The 18,133-nt window shown below is 39.5% G+C and overlaps 1 protein-coding gene across 15 annotated transcripts in view; it reads left to right on the forward strand.

Moving 5' to 3' along the window:
- DNAH11 (dynein axonemal heavy chain 11) overlaps window positions 1-18,133 on the forward strand; it is an 80,725-nt gene that overhangs the window by 56,643 nt on the left and 5,949 nt on the right. For 11 of the 15 annotated variants that reach the window (XM_066991810.1, XM_066991805.1, XM_066991819.1 and 8 more), the window contains 8 exons: window positions 228-315; window positions 1,442-1,602; window positions 4,168-4,396; window positions 6,533-6,654; window positions 8,372-8,598; window positions 9,165-9,376; window positions 10,073-10,181; window positions 14,313-14,520. The gene's annotated coding sequence lies outside the window, so the exon portion shown is untranslated. Of the gene's footprint in view, window positions 1-227; window positions 316-1,441; window positions 1,603-4,167; window positions 4,397-6,532; window positions 6,655-8,371; window positions 8,599-9,164; window positions 9,377-9,989; window positions 10,182-14,312; window positions 14,521-18,133 lie in introns of all 15 variants that reach the window. The other 4 variants (XM_066991812.1, XM_066991813.1, XM_066991816.1 and 1 more) reach the window with 4 other exon arrangements.

Genomic DNA, 18,133 nt, shown 5'->3' on the forward strand with positions numbered 1-18,133 from the left:
TGGTCAAGCAGTAGAACTGCTTCAAGATTGAGCTCAAGCAGCTGGAGAAGGACATGCTGCTCAGTCTGTCAGCTGCCAGGAAAGTTTCTTAGATGACAGTAAACTTGTAGAAAAACTCTAATCAGCAAAGTCAGCTGCAACAGAAATACAGTGCAACATAATAATGTTTGAACTGGTTTTAACAGCTTGAAGTCACTTGTAAAATGTGTATTATTAATTATTTTTAGTGAAATAGGTCTATGAACTAGAAACTGTCAAACTCCTGTCTGTCCAGCAAGTGCTGTCCACCCACGTATTCACAGTTTCGTATTTATGGTATGTAGCTGCCGCACAATTATTTTATTTTCCTTTTGATTTATGTGCTTGAGTTAGTACTTGTAAGAGAAATACCAGCATGAAATGTGAATAAATATATTTATATGTGATCTCCATGTTTTTACTAGTGAACAGGCACATTGCTGTGGAGAAGTTATTCCCTAATGTTTGTCCAAGCAGAAGCTTGCTTACCTTAAATATTTGCTGCTGTCTGAAATAGTCAGTTTGGTAGAGTGTATCCATATTTTTTTCTTGTACTGATAGGAATGTTTTGGTAATTGTGTGGTATAATCATGATGGATTAAAAAATAAGTGAGGCAACTGTCATCCTATAGATAGCTGAAGCCAAAGAAAATGAAGTTCAAAGTAATGTGATGAGACAGCTTTACAGACCAACAGCCATAAGAGCGTCTCTTTAATTCGTTAGTAATAGCCTGGGCAGCATCAACCCTGTCTACTGGTACTCACTGAAGGTAAACAGTTATCTTGTTGATTTAGTTTTGCAGTGCAAGGAGCAAAATCCTACCCCCAGCAGTGATGCCCAATGTGTTGGTTATTATTTGTAGCAGAGGTGGTACGACATTACGGTAGCAAGGCTGCATGTCTGAGAAAGGAGAGTACTGTGATTTCCTGCTGATTCCTAGCACAGTACCTCCCCACTGGTCTCTCGTTGTTGGCTGCCTCTGTTCTGATGGTGTTTTCTGACCGTGCTTCTGAAGTTTGCCTGCCTTTTGTGCAGCTGTCCTGTGGGGTCAGGTAGCAAGAGTTGTCAGGGGTTCTCTATAAACAACCTGCTGTGGCAAATCATCCAAATTATTTGATGCTATAAGGAAGGAAGATAACCCGCTGCAAAATTATCATCTTTCTTGAGTGAGAGGGATATTCCTGCCGAGTTAAATAAGGAAGAAGAAGAGTATTGCAGTTTGCAGCCTTCATTCCTGGATTGCTGAGTTTCCTCAAAGCTTCTTGTCAGAAATGGTTCAACCCCTAGTGCCTTGCATTTTAGACTGCTAAGGACATCTCTTTCTAGAAGCCTACAGTCAGAAACTGATTGGTTATCTTGCATGCAGGAAAACAAACAGAATTCTGGAATTAAATAAATTAAAATAATTTTCTTTATTTACAGGCCTTCAAAGCAGTCTTCCACAAAGCAATTAAGCAGGCTGAAGACATTCAGTAGTGTATCTCCAGTCTGACAGAAGCTGTCACATACTCAACATTTGTTTTTATGAGCCAAGGACTTTTTGAAAAGGATAAGCTCATCTCCTGGCCCAAACTGCTTCTCAGGTGAGGAAAATTTTTCTGATTGATGTTGCTGATATTATTGGTTTCTGTTTCTTACTGTAGAAGGTGATGCCTCTGCCTAAGCAAGTTATCTTTTTGCATGATGGCTGTGCAGTTTCTCACACAGTGTGATTTCTGCTTCAATATAAATCAGAATTGCAGAAATTCCAAAGACGCTTTTATCCAACTCTATTTATTTAAAATACTGCAGTGACTTTATGAAGCTACATTGAGGATAGATGACATGATTTAACTGCTTGTGGTTATATAGTTAATATTGGAATTGATGTGGTATAGTAAAATAAGAATTCTCTTAATAATACACATATCACATTCAGGCTGCTATTTTTCCTTTTAATTTTATAATCTGTAAATCCTGGAAAAAGATCAGGGATTACTTTTCTTTGTGGTAGATTTTGCCCTGAAGAGCTTGCTCCAAAGATGTTGTATCACAGAGCTGATCAGTAACAAAGGTGGGGATTAAATTAGAAGATAACCATTCATGAAGGAAGTAAAAAGTTATAAATTGGGGAATCCACTTTGGGGGGGGAGGGTGATAGGAAAAAGGGAATCACTCTACAGAGTATATAAATGGAAGTAACAAGCAGACAAATATTTGGAAGAGAAAGAAGAGAGAAGGGCAAGGGGAGAGAAAACTGGTGATTTCTCTGCATCATAGTACAGATGGATTTCTTTGTATCACCCAGGCTTGTAGCACTGTGATGCTTAACTCTGACTTTTTTATAGCCGTGGTACTGGGATGGATCAAGAACACTGGAAATCTATACAAGAACTGAAAAATAAGCTCTGCCATAATTATAGTGTAGACAGAAGCCAGAATATGGGGCACAATAAATTTCTGATTTTTTAAATACATTTTTAGATGGAAAGAGAAGGGGCTATTAACAAAGGGAAAAAGATGTATTTATGTCAGGAAGCAGAGAGATTATAGAGTGCCATGGCAAAGGTGTCACTTCTTTCTTCAATATATGTGATTAAAGAGATAAAACAGCTAGAAGAAACCCTACTAGAAACTGAGGATCCTTTTTTTGGTATGCATTCAGTTCATGTACCAGAACTGATTCATTCAGTTGCTATAGTTCTGCAGCCTACTTCTACAAAGTCTAAATTGCCATCAAAAGAATACTGGATCTATCCCTCCAACAATATTTAAAAAAAAAAAAAAAAAAAAAAAAACTACCACAATCATCATCAAAAAAATCAACTCAAGATTTGCAATTTTCCCAAAGCTTTGTGAGTGCTTGCAGTATACAGAGGGCCTAGAATGAAGATGGAGACAGGAGTGCACTATTTGCCCTTCTCTCCATCTTTTGAGCCATAAAAAGGACACATGGAGATAATTAGATGGAATTCAGAAGTATTTACTTTTTCAGTAGTAAAATAATTTGTAGCTAAGTTTGCGTAAGGTTAACTTCAGTGTGCAAGACTTATGTTTTTGTTTGTTTATGTTCCCACAAGCTAAAGGAAAAAAATGCTGATATTGTTTAGCTTATTTTAAAACTTGTGTGAATTTGGCATTCAGTACATAAATGAAATTACATTTTTACAGTAATTACATTTTCTGCAAAAAGCTTTGACTGTCACATTGAATTTGATTTTCAAGGTGTCTTTAACAGTAAAGATAAATTCAGCTGTGTGTGTGTGAAGGAATGGTTTTGGGAAAATCTGTCACAACCTTTAAAGGCAGATATATAAGATTACTCTATTTGCAATAGATTTCAAATCAGTGTTTTAAAGCAATCTTAAAACAAGATGTTAATTCTTATATCAGAGATTCAGAAAATGCAGCAATAGGAATTCTTGTGGCTTTGAGCTCCCTACTCGATGAGACTTTGAGTGGTGAATACTTCAAGGCAGAAGTGCCTCTGAACCAAGTCTGATGACCTTTTTCAATTTTGTACATTGTCAAGATTCTTCTAAGAAGTAAAGAGATAGAAGCACTTGAATTGGATTTCCTTCTTCGATTCAGAGTTGAATGCACTTACAAGAGTCCTGTTGACTTCTTAACTACTCAGTCATGGAGTGCCATTAGGGCAGGTTGTGAAAATTGCTTTTTAGTTCTAAATCCTTTTTGATGTTATTTCTGGAGGCAAGCTACAACTAGACAATCTCAGATAAAGTAATACATTCCACAGGAATTTGTAGTAGAAATAGTGATGCTTTCAAAGAGTTGTCTTTGATTTTGAATATATTTTTCCTTAGGCATTGTGTGTTGTGGTTTATGAGGAAATCCTGTTATACTATAATTTGTCCAGTTGCCTAGAAATATAATATTGATCTTCATACTGTTTCTTACTATAGTAAATGTCCCTTACAAGGTTTCCAGTTTGTCATATCTTGTTATTTAACAGTAAGCAGACAGTATGGTAATACTGACCAAAATAAACTCTTATAAATACTATTATATAGTAAAATAGTATTATATAGTTATAAATACCATATATATGTAATTTAGTATTTCAAAGTAAGTCCTGAGTCCCCTGTAATTGGTTAAATGAGACTTTTTGACATATCCCAATAGTAACAATATTTATCTTCCTCTTTCAGCCTTCACAGAGAAGGTACGTCCTCTGCATTTATATCTTTGGTATGTTTCCAGGCTATGGCAGTGATGGATGTGCTCAAGGAGGTAGATAAAGATATTGAATTATCCACCAAGAGGTAGAAGAAGAAGTAGGTGGACTCAGAATGTCCAGATACGGAAAAACAAAGGCTTTCTAGAGAAACTAATCATACTGAGGGTGCTCCATCCGGACAGAATGACGTATGCTCTCAGGTAAGAAACCTGACAGTACATCTGCCAGGGTGAGTATGTGAGAGGGTGGCTTCTGTGTTATCAGTGTGGAGAAGACAGAGATCTTAAGAAGCAGGCAAATAACTTCTAAAACTGAGTGGTCAACCGGAATTTGGAATCAGTGACTGTGGCCATTCCCAGACAATGTTTTGCTCGTGATGAATTTATGTAGAGATGGTGTAGTGAGACACAAGTTGTGGCATATTTGGAGAGCTGTGTTTGTGATTTCTTTTAGATTGCATATAGTACCCTGAGGAGAGTGCTCATTAATAAACAAAAATAGAGTAAGTTATGTCATTAATAGCTGAAAGTGTTAGTTTTCATTATCATATCAGGACTGTTAACTAACCCCATGGGATGAAATTTTGGGGGTCTCCCATTTTTAAAATTCTGTTCTACAACAAAGATTCAGTTGTGGATACTTACATGATCTCATCTCAGTTGTTCTGTAGCGCTGTTTTAATCTTTTGATCCCAAGTGATGGTCTCATAGACCTGATCCTCCACACCACGCCATTACTGTTCTTACCTATTTAGATGCCTTCTGCAAAAGCAGTTTCTTTGTTCTGGGTGTTTTTTTTGCCCAGCTACCATAGCTTTACATGGCAGCATTGCCTGCATATAACGACTTTTTGGATTCAGTTAATGAAAAGGTCCTTTCTCATTCAAAAGTAGCTAGTTTCTGTCATGTGGTCTCTATCCCATAGAAAAAACAAACTGATTGTCCTCTGTCTCACTTCACCATCTGGCTCCCCTTTTTGCCTTCAGTTCAATTCCCTGACGCCGTCTTTAATGAAACCACTTAGACCATCGCTGTCAGCAGCTCCGGTCTAAGAATAGTGCAGGCTAGAAACCTGTAGCAGAAATCATTTCTGATCTTTAGCACGTTTTCTATACATGTAAGAACTTTGTGGAGGAAAAGCTTGGCTCAAAATATGTGGAAGGCATGAGGATGGACTTAGCAAAATCATACGAAGAGAGCAGTCCAACCACTCCTGAGTTTTTTCTTGTCTCCAGGAGTGAATCCACTTGAAGACATGGAGACACTAGGTAAGCTTCTTATTTGCTTCTGGTGCAAGGATCACTCAGCTGTGCTCCAACTAAATAAGAAAAATTCAGCTCCCAATTGAAATGGAGCATACAGTGTCATATATGTAGATATATCAATATATGATATCTATGTATATGTTTGTATGTATGTGCCTATAAGCACGTGTGTGTATGAGTGTATTTTTACTAAACAGAACAAAGCCTTCTGGAATCATCTCTCATTAAAATGGAGTACACGTTAATATGGGAAAGTTGGGCAGGGTTTATTTTCAGCAGAAGATTCGATTTCTAAAGTTTCTTCCACCCCCACCATATTCACGGTAAATTGGGTGGATGAAAAGTGTAAGGCCATAAGTGTTACAGTAAGAAATTCTTAGACTGAGCATTCCTGTGCTTGGCATAATGCAGGTTTCCTTTGTACTGTTTTCTACCTTTTGACTAGATGAGGGCCAGAGGGCAATTTTCTCCATGCTCATGTAATCTTGTGCCCCCTGTGACTAAATAATGGTCATTATACAAACTATATTCAATTGTATAGGGCTCTGTCGCTTTATACTTAGGATTGCTATTCCCTGCAGACAATGGTGAGAATACCAGGTTAATACAGCTGTGACCTCACTGTGCTCAATTTAAACTCAGGCCTCACAAGGTGAGAGGCTTGTGCATTTACCCACTGAACCAATCAGTTAAAAAACTGATGTGGTATCTACCACATGTTGCTCCCTTTTTCATAACGGAATTGCTCTGTACCCCCTGTAAGAGTTTCTAAAGCTCAGTAACAATGCCGAGCATCTATCAAAATGTCAAAAGGTTCATTATCTTAAAACCAAGGGAACAGATTTCTGCAGGCTTTTTCTAATACCAGCAATAAGGCCACTGTTGAGAGCTCGCAATTTTGCTTGTTGAAATTGTAAGGGTTTAGTGAAGTGCTTCAGAAGAAGTAATATGTATTGCACAAGTGATAGTGAAATTAATGGGGGCATTATCATTCTTTTTCCTTTCTGCTCTGCTAATTTTCCTATCTCCTCCCCCTCTGTCACTCACTCTCCCCCAATTACTTCTTTTACAGGCGAAAAGCTTGGTTTCACTATAGACTCTGGAAGATTTCGTAACATCTCTTTAAGACAAGAGCAGGAGATAGTTGCAGAGGAGGCAATCAATGCCACACATGGCCACTGGGTTCTTCTCCAAGTGAGTGTTCAATGGCCTCTCTGATGGTGGGTGTCTGCTCAGTTGGAGGGATGTTCCCAGATTACACACAAAATATACAGCGGGTTACAGAAGAAGTGTTAAATGGCTAATAATCTTCTTCTTTTTAGCTTGAATTTGTAAAAGGATAAACATTATATTTATATGTTGTCAGATTTTGCTTAACACTATCCTCATCCTCCCAGGAGGAGCAGGAAAGATTACACACATGTGCCTAGGGAGAACCATCTCCAGGAATACATTTCCCCCGCATAATTAAGAACTCCTGGTCCGTTCAGTGGGCCATGATGGAGACTTTAATAAAACGGGCCTGACTTGCTCTTGGAAACTGTATAATTACCGCTGGAGTGCTGCTCTCCCGAGATAGGAGCAACACCTTTGGCCAGCATTGTATGGATTGAGAACCCACTCTGCAGCAGACAAAAAGACCTGTGCAATGCCCTAGCAAACCCTGACTCCTGCCTTAATGATGGTGTTGACAGAGACACTACAACTGTCAGTGCTACTGAAAGAAGGTGCTTCCCTCCCACTCTTTCATGCTAAATAGCTAGGAGATATTTGTAACAATCCCTTTGTCCAGAAACCTAGGAAAAATGCATGTTCCAGATCTTGATATTTAGGAGGTTATTGCCGGTGATCGCCGCCTCCTCTGGTTTTAACCTCAGCAACACACATTTGGCTGTCAACCAGGTTGCCCACAACAAATGAGGAGACAGGCTGGACTTAGGGTTGTCTGCCGACTGAAATAATGTCACTGAGGGGTCTTAACATGCCAAGCACTGTGCAGACATGCAAACTGACCGCTTCATCCACATTTCAGCTGAAAGAAATCTTTAACCAGGTTTCACAGGAGTAAGCTAGTTGCACTGATCTGAAAATAGCCTGGCTTTTCCTGTAGTGAGCATAGAAGTGTTGCTGTAAAGGAAAGAAGAGAGATGGTTTTCAGATGTATTTCAGAGTTCCTAGCTGCTCTGGGGACTGAATGAGAAAATGGAAGATGGCAGGGACCTTAAATCAGCTTCATGGCATGTGTGAGGTCACAGGAATAAAGGGGAACAAGCAAGAGGCTTCTGGTATTGCAGAACTTCTCCATTTTCTAGTCTGTTACATAAGCCGTGCTCCTAAGGGAGGAAGGAGGTGACAATTCTGCTGTGAAGATTTTTGGTAGTGAAAGGTTGGGGAAAGTCCAAAAGAAGACTAAATAAAGATTTTGAACTAAATCCCGAGTGGTGGTAGGCCAACTGCAGCCAATGGGATTTGGATGTACAAAGTAATTCTCAAGCTTTAGTCTTCTGGGTTTTGATTCAAATACCTATAGCCTCCACCTTTATGTTAAAGAGAACTACATGAGCAAAAAGGTGAAGCTTTTTACTATGGATTGTGTTGTATAATTATACACAAAAAAACTTTTTGCTTTTCTGACTAACCTGGCATCACTTCTGGGAAATACTTTAAAAATAAATGAATAAATAAAATTGTGTTGGCTTCAGGCATATGCCCTTGAAGCAGGTAGGAAATTTATTACCTCCACGAGGTCAAGCTCTTATTTAAGGCTGTTCTTTACATTATCAATTTATTTAATAATAAAATGATGCTTTGAATTAAATAACTGTTTTTCATTATAAACCCACAATAATTATGTCTTAAGATAACAAATGTATCTGTTATCTTACCATAAACAGTGTCTGTTTTCCAACAGAATATTCATCTGTAGCCAAGTGGCTAGTAACCTTGGAAAAACTCCTTGAGCAATACAGTGAAGAAAGTCACTCTGACTTCCACATCTGCATTAGTGCTGAACCAGCTCCAACCCCAGAAGAGCACATCATTCCTCATGGAATACTAGAAAACTCTGTTAAAATAACTAGTGAACCTCCTATGGGGATGCTAGCTAATCTACACATTACACTCCACAGTTTTGACCAGGTAAAAGCAAGATGGACTTTTTTTTCATTAGATTGTTTTAAATATTCCTTCCTCTGTGGGGAGAATTGATGGTGTTCATGACTGTTGTGTAGCAGGCCAGAACTTTGGGATTTTTGTGTTTCCAAACTAAATGGCAGCTACAGGGTGTTGCCTGTGTCCTGTGCTGCCTCCATGTTTTCTGTCAATGTTGGGAAGAAAGGTGTGACAATAGTACCTGCATGCATATTATTAAATATCTTGGTATAGACATGAATAACTATGTTTAGAAAGATAGAAAAAGGTGCATTTATTACATGAGCTTTACCCAGTGGTGCAGTCTTATGAAAAAAAAAAAAAAAAAAAAAGTTATTTTATTCAATGGTACTTGCTAACTTTGTGAAGCTCTTAATTTTTGGTAGGTTAAACCACATCCATTCTCCCACAGTGTAGATTTATGCATCCAGATGTTCAAGCAATGCCTCACTACCCTATGTATGAATTCCTGTGGTTAGGCATAAAGAAGGAAAATTATGAGCAAGGGTTATGCACTGTTTGTTGTTGTCTATTGCTCTTTTTCTGTGCAATAGTTGCTTGGTGAGAGGAAGAAGCAGGTGAAGGAAGAGGTAAAAATGGGGAAAACAGGAGTGTCCCTGGATGGGCTCAGCCTGCATCCCTCCTAGTCCCTGGTTATCCCTGCTCTGAGGAACTTGTAGAGAGATCTCCAAATCTGGTGCAGGTCGGCTGTGGAGGTGCTGCAGTAGCAAGCTTACTCATGCCAGCAAAGCATACCATGGTAAAGGTAAGCAGAATTTTTTACTTTAGCCATTTAGTAATATATTCAGGCTCCCCAGGGAAGTCCTCACAACACAAAGCCTGCTGGAGTTCAAGGAGGGTTTGGACAATGCTCTTGGATTCAAGACTCTTGAGGGTCTCAAGACCCTCAAGACTTTTTGCCAACACTACAAAAGCAAAAGAAAAGTGATTAAACTTAACTTTCAAACATGACTTTTTGGGAAACAGCGTAAAATCTGAAGGAACAGTGTGCTTTTCAATAAATGTTAAACTGGTAAATATTCTACTTGGAATAAATAAAGCCTATGGAGTTTTCTGCTAAGAAACTATAGTGCTTATCTGAGTGATATTTATAGAGCTCTACTTTCGTTAGTTTCAGTCGCACAACAGGTCTCTTTCCTAAGGGACGTTTGTAAATAAAAAGGTAAATAAAAATCAACAATTTTGTTTCTGGGAAATACTGCCAAAAATACTGCCTAATAGTCGCTTATCACAGTATCTCACTCTTCTTCAGACCTCAGGCTTGTGAGTGCTCCATTTCAGCAGCTGAGGTGGGAACAGCTATCAATTACATTGCCAGTTGTTAAGTGGATAAATGTATTCCTTTTTTATTTTGGCAGGATACCCTTAAACTGCGTAGCAGAGAACAGGAATTTAAAAGCATCCTTTTCTCTCTTTGCTATTTTCACACTTGCATTGCTAGTAGACTCAGGTTTGGCCCTCCAGGCTGGAATCAAAGATACCTGTTCAGTACTAGAGACCTCACTGTTTGCCTCAACGTCCTCTGCAATTATTTGGAGACTCATACAGAGGTAAGATGTGGTCAAGTAACCCACACACCAAAGTTATTTCAACTCAACTGTTTATACTGAATAAGGGGGACACAATTTTTCTCTGAAGCTGTTATTTAAATATCTGGCATTATGTGATTCTGTTGCTGAGTATGAAAATAAACCAGATCAAAGGTGGGGTTTTTTTATTATTATTTTTTTCTTTATTTTCCTGGTGGGGGATGTTTGAACTTTATAATATAGGTCAAACCAGTTCCACATCAGTAGCTAAGGGGGGAAAAAAATGCCCTTCATTATGTTAACAAAAACAGTGGTTTACATGTGCATATATGCCAAATTCATTAGGCAGGTAATGAAGCATTTGCACAAATGTAATTACATACAGCAATTTTGACAGTTCATAACACTGCATTAATAATCACTACAATTAGTTCTGATGATGGAAGCAATTTACAGCACGTCACATGTATAAATAATGGTGCATTTCCTGCATGTGTCATTATTATGTATTAAGGATGCCACCTTGTTGTGACTTTCTCAGTAATGTTCCCCTTGAGTCGAAGTTAAGGGTAGATGAGTGATTTTATTTCTGAGCTACAGCATGTTTTACACTTGTATAGTTTAAATACTCGGTTGAGGTCATTTATGTAAGTTCTGCAAATGCAATGTCTAAATAATTACAATAGTTATTTATTACTGAATAATGTAGGTAGTACTGAATAAGTCCTCCTATGTTCATAATTTAAAAAAATCTAAAAGATATTTATAGCTTTAAAGGGAAAAAAAAAAAAAGAGAGAGAGAGAAATGTTACCCCTTGGTGATATGCTTTTCTCTGTATCTTCCAACTTGTAATTAGTCTTAGAAATTAATTTTCCTTTTTTCTTTTTCCCCTACTGACCTTTTTTTTCTTTTTCTTTTTTTCTTTTTTTTTTTTTTTTAAGCTAATAGAACTTGAAACTGGTTTTCCTTTCTGTGGTACTTCGTGTCACATTGAAATAATTGCTTAATTTTATAGTGATGATTTAATAATGCTTCCCATTTAGAAAACAAGTCTATAAAATCAGCTTATTCCAACCCTTAGTTTTCTTTGCTAATAAATCTTGCTGCTCTTTAAGCTTGGTTCTTTTCAAACCACAATTCATAAGCTTGATAATTAATTCTGCTAATTAATGAGAGGGAGGGTTCTGATGGCAGGAAGGGCTAGAAAGGTCTGTAAGAGCAAGAAACACTTCAGCTCTCCTGTTGGTAATACTGCTTATTGGCCCTTCTCATTGTATTGGTTAGCGATTCATTACATTGTGGCTTTATAAGCATTTTAAACATAGATATTGTAGAGAGAAGAGAGAGAACAGATTTTCAAGATGCAACTTTGTATGTATATACACATGTGCATATGTGTATAAAACACACACACACATACATATATTGCTACAGCTATAGCTCTCATTTGGTACCTTTTGTGGACAAATTCATTTAATACAGGTAGGGAATGACCAGAAAACATAAACTGGAAAACTTTAGCTAGCCCATCAGCTAGTGGAGTGTCTTAACTCCATCATCATTGGTACCAGTTTTGCTCTTTCCTTGTGAATATTTAACCTCCTTGCACCTCAGTTTGATTTAACCTATTTTCCTATTGCTAAGATGAACTCCACTGTTGTCACCTCTGATAGCTAAGGTCTTTTCAGGTGAAGTGCAGGATGCATGATCCTACCTCATTGTCCCACTCTTTCCCTCCACTTTCTTGTCCCCATACGCATGTTCATGGAGTCGTTGTTCAGTGTTGAGGGGAATGTGGACTCCGGCCTCTCTGTGTCCATCCAACAAGCTACGTGTCAAGGGTTTTTTGAGTTCAAACAGACCATTTTCCCCTGGATTACAATAACAGCAGTTATGCAAACCTGACAGCCTAAAAGATTTCTAATGCAAAACCCTCAGTTTTCTCACATTAGTAAAAATGTCCCACTTCTATTGCAAGCTTTGATTATTCTTGTGTTATCAATGTCCCCAAAGGTATGCAGCTGAATGAGCTTGTAATAATAGAATATTGTCTTCTAAAAGACGAAGGCAAACAACCATTTATAGAGATAAATATATATGAAATGAGAAAAATATTAAATGTGTTTCTATTGCCAACAAATAGAGAAGCAAGTTTCTTCTTACTGAACGAACATATTATTTTAAACCGAAGTTGACATTTTTTACAGGGATTCTCTGTCTGGGCTTCTCATCACCAGCTTGCAGCATTGTCCATTATATCCTGGTGGCCTTTTTTTTTTTTTCTTCTTCCTTTTTTTTTTCTCCATTGTCTTCAACCCTATTTAAAAGAAAGATGGATTAGAGTTTCACATATTCAAACTGAAATAAACTTGTAACAAACACACCGGAATAGCTGCAGCTATTTTACATGTTCTGTTCTGTCACATCATGCAATATTTAAAGCCTGTAATTAAGTTTTTACTTGAACTGTTGGGAGGCAAATGCTGCCCCCAAGGGCGTAAAGGTTCCCGTCTGGAAAGGCTTCATCACAAACTGGCATATTTTGCAAACCAAAGGGTAGCAAAAAGAAGCTTCAAACTCTGTGAAGCCAAATAAAACAGAAAGACAGTAGTTCGTGGAATAAAATGTGTTACCACTGCTAATCACAAGCTATAAAAGCAGCATTATGGCTACAGCTCTACAATAAACATAGTGCTTACATGATGTGGTAGTAATGGGATTAATATTAATTCAATTTTTACTGAACTTTTTGAATACATCCCAAATTCAAATAATGTAGAATTTCAGTTACTTGGTGTTTCCTAGTGAGGAGATATAAAAGGCTGCAATCAGATACAAGTTTTTTATTTCTCCTCTAAGAAAGGCACAGTAGGTTACCTTCCTGTCACTCATGAGGATTATGTTTTTAAAGATCTGTATAGGAAAATACATGCACTTGTTAATGAGTTATGTTCTCGTATATCATGCAGTGTTTTGAAAATGTACTATTCTCTTAAAATCTTTTTATAAGGGATAAGGTAGAAAATAACAACATAAGGCTCCGATGATACTGCTTTATGCCATTAGACAATTTTAGTCATAAACTTGATATTTTTACTCAGGTATTTATAGATACCTCTCACTGAATTGGAAAAAAAAATAAAAAATAAAAATAAAAAAAGGGGGGAGGGGAAGGAAGAAATAATACTGTTTCAAAGTAGTTATTTTCTAAACAACAGCAATAAAAAACAGCAACAAGAATACATAGCCATGAAGCTTTGTGGAAGGATTTGATTTTCTTTGTTTCTCATAACGGTGTTTATTCTGAGCAGCTTAGGTTTGTTCTTTTCAAAGCTTCTGTTGTTTTATTTAATGTTGTTACCATGGGTCATAGACTTGTGTTTTCTCTTTGGTGAAATTTTGTATGGTGGCCACATCACTGATGCCTGGGACCGCAGTCTCTGCTGTATATATCTGCAAGAAGTCAAGGCCTCATCTGTGATAATATCTTTCATATATATAGCTAGAGCTCTTGAATGAGTATATACTTTGTTATCCCTGAGAGAAATTCATCTTTCAGAAATGGAGCCTTTTGGGAAGCACGCGAGCTTTCTTGTCTTTGCGGTCCCACCCATACCAAGGTCTTGTCTAGCTGTCGTGGAATAAATGACCCAACTTGTAATGAGTACCATGACTCTTCATGTGCAGATTTTGTCTGCAAGGGTTTGTGACTTGGCACATGGCTTGTTTAAACACTTCTGCAGGCGCTTACTTGGCACCTTCAGCTCAGTGTTTTGTAACACGGCTTGTATAGCCAGCCTTATGACATTAGGGTTCAGTGCATTTAGGTTTTCATTTTCCTAGTTTAATTACTCTCTTTATTAATAAATTAATATAATTACTTAAAGGAGTTGCTGTTTAGAAATGTCTGGGCAGGCATAAGGAGGTGTCTTTTATAAAACTGTGCTTTAACCAATGGAATTGATAGATTCACCAGTTACAGCAGTCCAGAATGGCACAATCCTCAAAACTTGCCTTTAACTGTTTGCATGCCATCTTCTCTGAATACATTATGCATTTCCTTGGGTGTTTTCCTGTTCCCAAAATAGGAAAAACAGCTTGTAAGACTACACATCATTTTTCATTTCCCTCTCACACATCTGTTTCTGTAGCTGCAGTTTTGTCAGATCATCGCCAGCTGACGCATACTGCATGACTTGAATTTCGTCTTTGAGATTTGGTCCTGGACAGCAGTGCATGTGGAGCATCCGTGAGTCTAAGGTGCAAGACTGCCAAAGCTGCTCCTAGCCGGAAAGAAGTGTCAGAACTTTGAAGGGTACCAAAAGAAAATGTTACTTTTTGTTCTAGAAGCTTCGCATGGTAAATACTTTAATCTGTTTTCATGTGTACATACATATAGATAGATTTATATCATATATATAGATATATGTATAAAAGGAAAACAAAACAAAACAAACCTGGCTGATTCTCCTAAGCTGCTAACTAGTCACTTCAGAGAATTTACTGCACAATTTGCTAAAATCAGCCGAGAGCTTTCTCAAGAGCTTTCCAGACTTGTTATTTTTCTTTGTCCATAGGTAAAAGGCTTATTTGTAAGAAAAATAAAAAAATAAAGAAAAAAAAAAAAAGAAAGGGGGAAAAAAAAAGCACGTTATGTTTGAGCAGGCCATTTGTTGCGGCTTGCTAGCTTAGGCAAAGCGCGCTTTTCACCCTCAGCCACGCTGCTGAAGCCTGCCTTAAGGCTCCGGGCGAGATGAGTTTGTTCGTGTCTCCCCCACCTGTACCGAGTGGGTTTTCCGATGTCAAAGAGCCACGTGCAGATTAACGCAATTGGAAGTAACTGCTCCGAAGAAGAGGCCCAAGCAAGAGTTGCCATGGAGATGGGGAGGCAGACCTCCACTGTACTTGTGACCTCCGCCGAGGCTGATTTCTCCAAATGACAGCTGGGGTTGCGGGGGCGCGCTGGGAAGCTCGTTCTGGCGGTCCCTTCTCTGCATCTAGCCCGTGGATGAGTAAAGAATTACTGCTTCCAGTTTAGGCAGTCCATTAACCTTCACAAGCCTGAACTTTCATTCAAATAATTGTAAAATAAGTATAGGTGGTGAAACCTGAGGAGAATCACTGCTATTTGTATGGCCTTTGGAAAGTTTAGGGACCCAACCCCGAGCGGGGATCTGCTGGTATTTCAAACAGCGAGATGATATCTTTCCAAGCGTTTTGCCTTAATTGGAATTGTTACAGCACCAAATTACTGGCAAAAACAGAAACCCGTGCATTGACTGGTGGCCAAATGAATGCAAACAGGTTGGACGTGCATCTCATCAGTGCTGGTGTTGTGCGTTGGCTGGACAGATTGCCTGTTTTACCTACTTGTGTTGCTGAGCAATTCTTTTAGCTGCGAACCCAACCAGAAGGTATGTTAGAATAAACCACACAGTACCTCACGTGGGATCCGTCGTAGGGACACAAGGGTGGCGAGTTCCTGGTAGGAGCTTCAGTAGCCCCCAGCCTCCCATTGCAGGTGTGGCTCCCAGGAATACAGCACAGCACATCCTAAATGCCAGCACAGAGAGCAGTAAGTGCCGACTGACTGTCTGATGGAATTGATCTTTCACTCGAGGTGATTAGCAGGGCTTTTTTCAACACCCAGGCACTGCTTCAAAGTGGGGTCTTAAGGCACAGCTTATTGTGGGTGAGGTTAGCGGCTCCGGTGCAGGTAAATAGCTGGTTGCAGAACCAAAATGACTTCAGAAATAAGTGCTTACTGGTATTAGTGGGAGCAGCAGCTTGTTGTTGACTGTTCTAAATGCCAAAAGCCTTTAAATTTTATTGTGATTTTGTGGAGTGGACCCTGCATTAGGAAGAAATAGCTCCTGTGAAAAGCACCACTTATAGCCAGAAATAGGTTGCAGCAAAAACAACTTGCAAGTCCAGCCTAAATCCCAGACTGGTCTAGTCTGGGCTAGACTAGGCTAGTTCAGAGAAACATTTTGAATCCAGTGAAGTCCTTACCGCATAAGAGCTGGGAGACTAGAAAACAAATATGACTGCTACAGCTCTTATTCTGCTCTGTCATCAGTTGGAGGGTAGTTGTGAGCACAGTGTGTGTTTGTGCAACACCCCTAATTAGCTGCACACTGAGCAGAATTAAAGCTGTGACTCATGTATTGGGTTCAGGTGGATTGAGGCTCTTGTCCTGCCTCTCCCACAGGTGTCCCGTGTGGCTTTTACCGGTGCGTCTCAGGCCCTCATCTGCAAAAATGGCATAATAATCCTTGCTCATCTTCTGAGGGGATGCAGAAATTCAGTACTAAAAATAACACTCGCCTCAGTAGGGGCAGTCCTTAAAATAAACTCAGAGCATCCTCATAAAGGAAGAGGAAGCGGTATCAGTCCTTCAATACTACAGAAAATGGGAATGTCATAAAAGTGTGCAAATAGCAACCATCTTAAAATAGTTTGATAACCCTATTCCACTCTGGCGGAATGTATAGGTGCCATAATAGACTCCAGACATATTTCTGAAACTTTTTAGATGAAGAAGAATGAAAAAAGAATGGCAAAGATGAGTTGAATATTAACAGTAGTGGTGACAACGTGCCAACCTGTGTGATGGACTGCACTAGGGAGGAATTTGGACCAGAGGAGTTTGGATCAGAGGAACACTTAGCTCATTATGGAGACTGTTTCTTTTTAGCTTTGAATTTAACATGGGGTGTGAAACAAAAGATGTATCTATCTTGCATTTTTGTGTGTTTTTAAAAACAAACGTGGCAATAGTAACTCGGTAAAAATATGTTAAGGGTGGCTGAGCTGGTGAGCCTAGCCTTCACCCCAGTGCTATGTTCCCACTGCTGCATGACAAACCCTCCTGTGCTGAGCCCAGCCTGTACTCCTGCATTGTCTCCACATCCACTTCTCTTCTCACAGGTAACTAGTGATAGGACTAGAGGGAATGGCCTCAAGTTGCACCAGGGGAGGTTCAGGCTGGAAATGAGGAGACATTTCTTCGCAGAAGGAGCAGTCAGGCATTGGAAAGGGTTGCCCCAGGAGGTGGTGGAGTCACCAACCCTGGGGGTGTTCAAGGAAAGGTTGGACGTGGTGCTTAGGGACTTGGTTTAGTGGGTGACAGTGGTGGTAGGGGGATGGTTGGACCGGATGATCTTGGAGGTCTTTTTCAACCTTAATGATTCTATGATCCAACGCCCGGCCTGGCCAGGACGAGTCAGGCCTCCATGCTGGGAGGAGCAGCCAGGGCAGAGCACGCTCCCACCAGTCCCAGCCTTGGCCCTTGCTCTGAGCCTTGGGGGGGGGGGGGGGGGGGCTTCCCTGGAAAGCTGTGGTAGAGAAGGAGGAAGCTTTCTGGGATTTGTAGTTTTCTGATAGTCTGAAGGGGAGAAATCTGAGCAAGGAGGCTGTTTGATTACTTCTCAGCCTCAGTGCCTCCCTTATAACACGTGGAGTTTAGCAGAACAGTACCATCAATACCTGCAAGCCGTTGGATGCTGTGTTGAAGGGTATGGGTACTGATATCTCACATACCCAGATACCCTACTGCAGCCAAAATGACTGTGGAAACATGTGAAAGACTGGGTTTTAAGCGTGGAACAGCGCTACTACTGCACTTAATAGATTAAATGAAAATGGATGAGCAGGAAAAGAAATTGTAGTTAGCAATCTCTGCTAGCTCTGTTCTCAGGCCCTGCTGTCTTCTGTACCTTCCTTTCTGAATGTAGCACAGAGACACAATGCTCAGATACCCCAAAAGCTGGCGTGACATGAGACAGCCTTCAGCTCCTCGTTTTCCTCATCCTCACCAGTTAATGCAGTTCCGCTGTGACTGCCATTCTTGCTCTGTAATTCTCCAACCCTTGCCTTCCTCCCTCATATTCCTCTGGGCACCTATTTTCACCATTAGGTCACAGAGGTTTTGCAGCTGCGAATGCAACAGCTCTGGATACAAGCAGCAAAA

The sequence above is a fragment of the Anser cygnoides genome, chromosome 2 (assembly GCF_040182565.1).
Source record: "Anser cygnoides isolate HZ-2024a breed goose chromosome 2, Taihu_goose_T2T_genome, whole genome shotgun sequence".
In the NCBI taxonomy this organism is placed as follows: Eukaryota; Metazoa; Chordata; class Aves; order Anseriformes; family Anatidae; genus Anser; species Anser cygnoides.